The sequence below is a fragment of the Limulus polyphemus genome, unplaced genomic scaffold (genome assembly GCF_000517525.1).
Source record: "Limulus polyphemus unplaced genomic scaffold, Limulus_polyphemus-2.1.2 Scaffold147, whole genome shotgun sequence".
NCBI classification, from domain to species: Eukaryota; Metazoa; Arthropoda; class Merostomata; order Xiphosura; family Limulidae; genus Limulus; species Limulus polyphemus.
Window position 1 is genome coordinate 567,576 of NW_013665757.1, and position 7,234 is coordinate 574,809.

Consider the following 7,234-nt stretch of genomic DNA (forward strand, 5'->3'; position numbering starts at 1 on the left):
AAAATATATTTAAATAAATTGCTTATATTTGGAAAAGGTTTTGTTGAAGTTTGAAATATTTGTTATTGAAATTTCAATGTTGAAATTAGAAATGATAATTTCAGCCACTCTATATAAGAATATAAAATTTATACATGCTGTTATACCTGAGTTGTTATACACAGTGTAAGATCATAGGTTTCAAAGACTAGTAATATGCCATGCAAGGGGAAAAAGTCTGTAAAGGTTAATGTATATTTTAAATTAAATTGACGTTTGAAATTCTAATGTCTTGTATTTGTTGTATAGATAAAGAATTTATTTTTTTGTGCATATATGTTGTTACATTATCAGTAGTACTTTCTCAGAAAGTGTTATACACCTTTCTAAACTTTGTAATTTTTTGTTTATTTTTCAATATGTTTGTGAGCCAATTGTGGACTTATGAAGAATGAATTGAAACATGAACTAAAATTCCCAAAGACGTTTTTAGGAGCTTAGCTTTATTGCACAATTTTTTGTAATGGAGGTGGCATTCAACTACTTATTTTTTATGAACAATAAACATTATTTCATTATGATAAAGCTTGATGCAACTTTTACAGCTTCTGATCATACAATTTACCATGATTCTATTTACTGTCACTTAAAAAAAGTTACAATAATGATTTACTATGTATTGTTGTGACTGATTCTAACTTAGTTGCTTTAGTAGTTAACACAAATTTATTTCACTATTAGAATTTTTCTTCCATTGTGTCAATCCAGTTTTCTGTTCAGTGTGATTTATAATGTATAATAATAATACAAGCTTGGGTTATTTTTACTATACTATTTTTGTGTTTTGTCTAATTTTTTGAAGCTGGGGACTGTTATGTTAATCTGAGCTTATTAGGAATAGTATAAAAATGTGGCATAAAGTAAATGATAAATTTGATTATGGCAAAGTAACTTCTTTAAATTAAGTAAATTATTTTTTTTACGCTGTGAAAAATTTGATGATTGTTTTTTTCTCTACTATAGATAGATATACTCCATGACCTCTGACCTTGGTGAAAACAAAGAATTGTACGTGGATCTAAACAAACAACACTGTAAGTTAAGTTTTTATTTTTTGATCAACTTTTAAGAATACTGTTTGAGCAAAGTTGTTATAAAAACACCGGACTAAATAAGATGTTAATTATTCCAAATAGTTTGTTAGAGCAGTAGAGAATGATGTATTAAATCAAGAAAAGGTATCAGGCATAGTAAACATAGCAGATTTCAAATGTGCTTTAATAACGAGAATTATATTGATATACACAATAGAACAAACAGTATTAGAAGATGTATTATCTAATTTTGAAAGCAGTATGTAGTAGAGTATATTAAGTATGTATATTTAGTGTAAGAGCTGTTGCTTTATTTATATTTGAGTTAAGTTATTACTTATTACCTGAAAATGTATGAATGAGAGATGTATTTATGTTGAAAATTTAAAATGTTTTTAAATGAACAGATAATTAAGAATGACTTTTTATCAAACCCCCAGTGGGACAGTGGTAAGTCTTTAGGTTTACAAGCTAAGATCAGGGGTTCGATTCTCCTCAGTGGACACAGCAGATAGCCTGATGTGGCTTTGCTATAACAAAACACACACACTATTTGTCAAACTACAACTCTGTAGTGTAAAGTAAAAAAATAGTTACTCTCCCATTGCAATAGTTGTGTTTAAAAAGACTTGTAAGATTTGGATTAGTAAAAAAATGTTTAAAAACATGTTTTATTATGAATTAAAGAACTTAGGATAATATTGTATGATGATTTTGAACTTATTAACAATTCTATCAAAAACTTAAGGTCTTTCATATCTGTGCTAAGCTCACACTTCACTGTTCTCTAAGTATTCCCATGTTTCCAGTGTAAAATATTAGCTTTGATACTTGACAAGCCATGCAACTCCACCCCACAGTTTGTAATGTTTAGTAAAGTGTCAAGCACACACACAGATACAAATGTTCAAGTACTTTAAGGATCTTTAACTGCTAATAACTATAAGATTCACTGTTAAAACTGTGTGACAGATAGCAGTTTAGTTCCCACACATCTATCTAATACCTTAGATGTAAGAATTTGAAACTAACGGCACATCAGTTAAAGCATAACCCAACGTGAGTGGCATTGGTGTTTTGCACCAATCCTGTTTTTATGAATCTATACATAGTAATGTTTACCAAATTTATTAAGTGTATCTTCACAAAATTTGGTTGGCTTTTAGTAAATATTTTAAGTATTTTTGCTAAAGATATGTTTGAATTTACTTTATCAGTCCAACTCAGAATCTGCTAATTCTGAGTGCAAGCTGATTTTCATGTTAAGAATAAAAATATATTTTTTTTTATATTACAGTTTTCATATTTCATTTGTATAACTTTTAGAAACTCATAAATGAATATCAGTCTTTTTGTGAGTAAAAAGTTTTTATCAATTATTTTCTCTACCCCAACCCTAATTGTAGGGAAATTGGCAATTTAATATAAAATGAAAAGTTGAGAAATACAAAATACAATATAAATTACCCTTTTTTTCTTTCTAGAATGACCGCCTATTTTAATGGCAATTATACTTTTTTATTATTACAACCATAGTTAATAGACTTTTCAAATCTCGGCTCATTTAGTTTTATTGTTTTAAAGTTGCACTTAGATATTCTGAAGGTATGCAAAAGGCCATTTATAGAATCCGGACAACCTTGCATAAACAGATGACTGAGTTACAAGTACAACTTGAACAAATTACAAACTCACCTTGTGCACACAGTGTACTACAATACTGACTATCATGAGAAATTTAATTGTTGTTTAATGCAGGTTTCCAATTTTTACATTTTAAGTACTTTTACAGCAAGTAAAAAAAAGTACATAAAAAAAAACAACGAGAAATTTAGTACTTATTCATCTGGACTCCCACTTTTTGTTGTCTGCAGATGACATTTTTTAGGTCTACCTTTTTTTGTAAAGATGTTGGTGATCCAAAATATTTTAAGTTTATTTCAAATATGAAATTTAGAACACAGAATTATCATGCTCAAAATACAGAATGTCCTAAAACTACTATAATTTAACTGGCTTTTTAACTAAGCTACAAATAGGTTTAAAAAATTCTTTAGCAGTAAGGAGATCAATAATAATGATGACACAAAAGCAATCTGTCTAGAAAAGCATGCCAAAAACATAAGGTAAAAAATTATTTTTCTGTGATTACAAATATATCTAAAAGGATATGTAGTATAGATGAATTTGTTCAAAGCTATGAAAAGATGGGAAGAGTCTTAATGGTGGGTGTCACAGATTTATATATCTCTCTCACTAGTTCAAAATGGTGAGAGATTTAGATTTAATATCATGACCTGTCAATATCTGTAGTTTGAGTTTCTGATTGGTAGGCATCTGATAGCTTTAGAAGGGAATGGGTAAAATTGAAAATAAACAAATCAAAGGGAATATGTGTTATGTCACAAAAGTTAGAATTTATTTAAATATTTCCTTTTGAAATTAAAAGATTAAACTTTGAATTATAAACTACATTTTTATGTCAAGATTTATTGACATACACTGATAGTAAAGTTGTTTAATTAAATTTTGAATGTAAAAAGGTCATGATGTACACTATGAAAACTGTATGGTTATCTTTGTAATGTGGCATGCATTTGTTGTATCATATGTGTAAAGTATAACATGCACACATACACAAGCATGATACTTATACATACAATCTTCAATTTATTAGTTTTATTTGTGAGTGAGTGAATGAAACTGTTTGGTGTGTGTAGTAAACCCAAATGTTTGGTTTGAGAGAAATTTTACATTTTTTATGTGGTAAGTGTGACTAATAGAGAAATGGTGCCCTTGATGAAATTCTACAACAATTCATAGTAAAGACAAACATAAGTCATAACTTGACAAGATAATTTGATACGGATGAACATATCATCTGAGAAAATGAAACCTGTGTTGTTGAAATTTTAATTTAACAGTTTGTTTTCTAACTTCATGTTTAATTCTTTCTAAAAGTAATACATTAAGCAAGTAAGAGAACTTAAATGTTCAAATAAACAAAATTTGAACTTTATTATAATAGAAAATTTACTTCTGATCTAATATTGTATTGTATGCAAGATCAATTTGTTAATAGTGTGTTCAGAGGGTTTATTTGTGACTGATATCATGTGTACATCAGTTAACTCCAATTAGGAATAATCAGTTAGTGTAGTAAATTGATATATCCTCATATAATATTGTTCCTCTTTCATTTTAATGTTTTTCCTGAATATGGTGATCACAGATAGTTCTTGTTACTTTACAATGAAAATTTCATTCATATTTAGTTTTAAATATAGTAGAAAATAATTTTTATATATTTCTATAGCTTTCAGTCTAAAATATTACATATCAGTTAATTTAGTTTCTTCATTAGTAAATATCTTAACTTTTTCAGTTCCATATTTAATGTATTTTTCCTTTAGAACTTCTGTTTACTTGTTAAGTTCCAGTTCTTCTTTAACTAAATCTGTTGATTGAAACGTACTTTACAAAAAGTAAAAACTTGTGTGTATGTAAAAGTATGTTTACTTGTTAAGTTCCAGTTCTTCCTTAACTAAATCTGTTGATTGAAACACGTATTTTACAAAAAGTAAAAACTTGTGTGCATGTAAAAGTATGTTTACTTGTTAAATTCCAGTTCTTTAACTAAATCTGTTGCTTGAAACATGTATTTTACAAAAAGTAAAAACTTGTGTGCATGTAAAAGTATGTTTGCTTGTTAAATTCCAGTTCTTCTTTAACTAAATCTGTTGATTGAAACATGTACTTTACAAAAAGTAAAAACTCGTATGTATGTAAAATATAAATTTCTAGTATGTGGAAATAAATTAATATTTCATTGAAAGTGTGAAAGATAAATTTTTTATTTGCTTGTATGTGTGAAAATTTATATTTCTTTAGTTAACTATAATTGAAGAAATCCCCATATTGTACAAGTGCAAGCTCACATTGTTGATTGGCAAAAAAAACAACAGAAAACAAAAACTGTATACAGACAAAATCACTATACCAGCTTAACTTTTTAATTTGTCTGAGTAGTTGCAGCCAAACTTGAAGCCTTGAGTACTATAATTCTTGGTACCTGTATTAAAGATAAAAGTGTTTGTAATAAAGCAATATTTTTCTCGATGTTTTGTTTTTCCATGTCTGCACCTTGTTTTTACTTGTTTACCTTGAACAGAAATCTTGTTGTAACTTTGAACTTAAATCTACAAAGTGATTGAACCTGTAACAAGTAAATTTTATTTATCTCGTACATCCATTACACCTTAGTATGTAAGTATTTTATCTAGATAATTTTTTCTTTTTTTTTATTACAGTTATACTTTGTTGCATTTTAACTTCAAAAAGTGTAAAAGACAATTCCCAGGAATGTCTATCAAGATTTTTAGTTTAAGAACTATAGTACTTCTTAAAATAAAACTATTTCAGTGAAAAAGTAGGAAATTTATGCTAGCTATTTATTATTCTTACAGAATATTGGGAATTTTGAAAAACAAAAATAGTGAGATTATGGCACAGTTGTTAGTTTTATAAAACAGTAGCTTGGTGTATCAGTGTTTTAATAAAACTACAGGAACTAAAATATTTCCATTGTTATTTTATAGTAAAATGAATTAATCTCCGTTACTAAATAGTAACCTAAGGGCATGTTACAATTTTTAATTCAATTAAGAATTAAAATCTGTGTTGGAAAGAAAACTTGCTAATTTTAGTTATTGCTGTGAAACTTTTATCTTGCGTTAGTTAAAATATATGTATATGTAGTGGTAATAATGATTTAAAATTGTTTTTTGTCATAAATATTTACCAGTGTGCAAGTCAATAAATTGTCTGAGAGTATATTTTAAACACATGATGACTCCTCTTATCAAAAAAACAAATTCTTTAATAGCAGTAAAGTCCTCCAGTTGCGTTGATCTTTAGTGTAAAAATCAAATGCCTATACCTTGTATAATTATTTTGTATTACATGTGTTGGCTTAATAATATGAATATTATGTTAGAATTGAGAGCAAGTTATTCAGGAAGTAATGAAATATCATGTATACACATTTGTATGTCTTTTAAATGCTGGTTCCTTGCCATGAAATGTTGAATTTTACATGTATTTAAAAACAAATTGTTATATTCAGCATATATATATATATGTATGCTGTATTCTAGATTCTGATGAATAGAAATACTTGTAGTGCATTTGTAATAACAGGAAGTTATTAAATGGCATTTGTTAACTTTGCTGCAGGAAATGATCAGTGTAGACCAGTGAATGGAAGTTCTTATAAATGACTGTAGACCTTCCTTACTGATGGAAGTAAAAAATAATGCTTAAAAATCTTAAAATATTGGAAAAATGACAAGCAAGGTTTCAAATAAAATTAGAATATTACTTAATTTAACACGAGTTAGTTATTCGCTTATGACGTCTAACGTGACATATCACAATAACTTAGATTCCACATAAATGTGAAAGTAGGTATAAGATTTACAGATAAACACTGTGCGTGTGTGAGTGGAAACATTCATTTTGGTGTACATATATATATCTAGTTTATAATATTTATCAATCCAGGTACATTTTAAAATCTAAAAATGTTAAGGGATAAAATAATCTTAGATCTATTTTATTAGTCCAGCTTAAAATACCTTTAATCAATCAGAATAAATATATGTAGTGATAGCCATTTCTAAGACATAGTATTTCAAGTTTAGATTGGAAATGTGTAGTGTATCAGCCAAGTTTTAGGTTTAAATTAGGTTTGTGTGTGTGTGGTAGTTTTAAGTTTAGATTAGTTTGTACATGATGGTACCTAGTTCAAGCTTAGTTTTATGCATGGCAGTGCCTAGTTTGAGATAAGATTTGTCCATTACAGCTTCAGGTTGTTTAATATATGATAGTACCTAGTTTCAGGTTTATGTTTGTCTATGATAGTACCTAGTTTCAGGTTTATGTTTGTCCATGATAGTATCTAGTTTCAGGTATCTGTTAGTAGTGTGAAGGATAGTGCTATAATTTGTAGATTTTTTTTCAGTTAAATTAAGAAACACGATCCTAAACTTATATAAGGTCAACTATATTTAAGAGTATTAAGATATTAACTAACAACTTGTATTACATAATAAGAATTAAAATTAGTTTACCTGGACAAATGTGTGTGTGTGTGTGTGTGT

General features: G+C 27.6%; 1 protein-coding gene across 4 annotated transcripts in view; it reads left to right on the forward strand.

Moving 5' to 3' along the window:
- LOC106475522 (la-related protein 4B-like) overlaps positions 1-7,234 on the forward strand; it is a 101,361-nt gene that overhangs the window by 21,506 nt on the left and 72,621 nt on the right. For all 4 annotated transcript variants that reach the window (XM_013936204.2, XM_022380707.1, XM_022380704.1 and 1 more), the window contains one exon: positions 1,003-1,073. The gene's annotated coding sequence lies outside the window, so the exon portion shown is untranslated. The remainder of the gene's footprint in view (positions 1-1,002; positions 1,074-7,234) is intronic.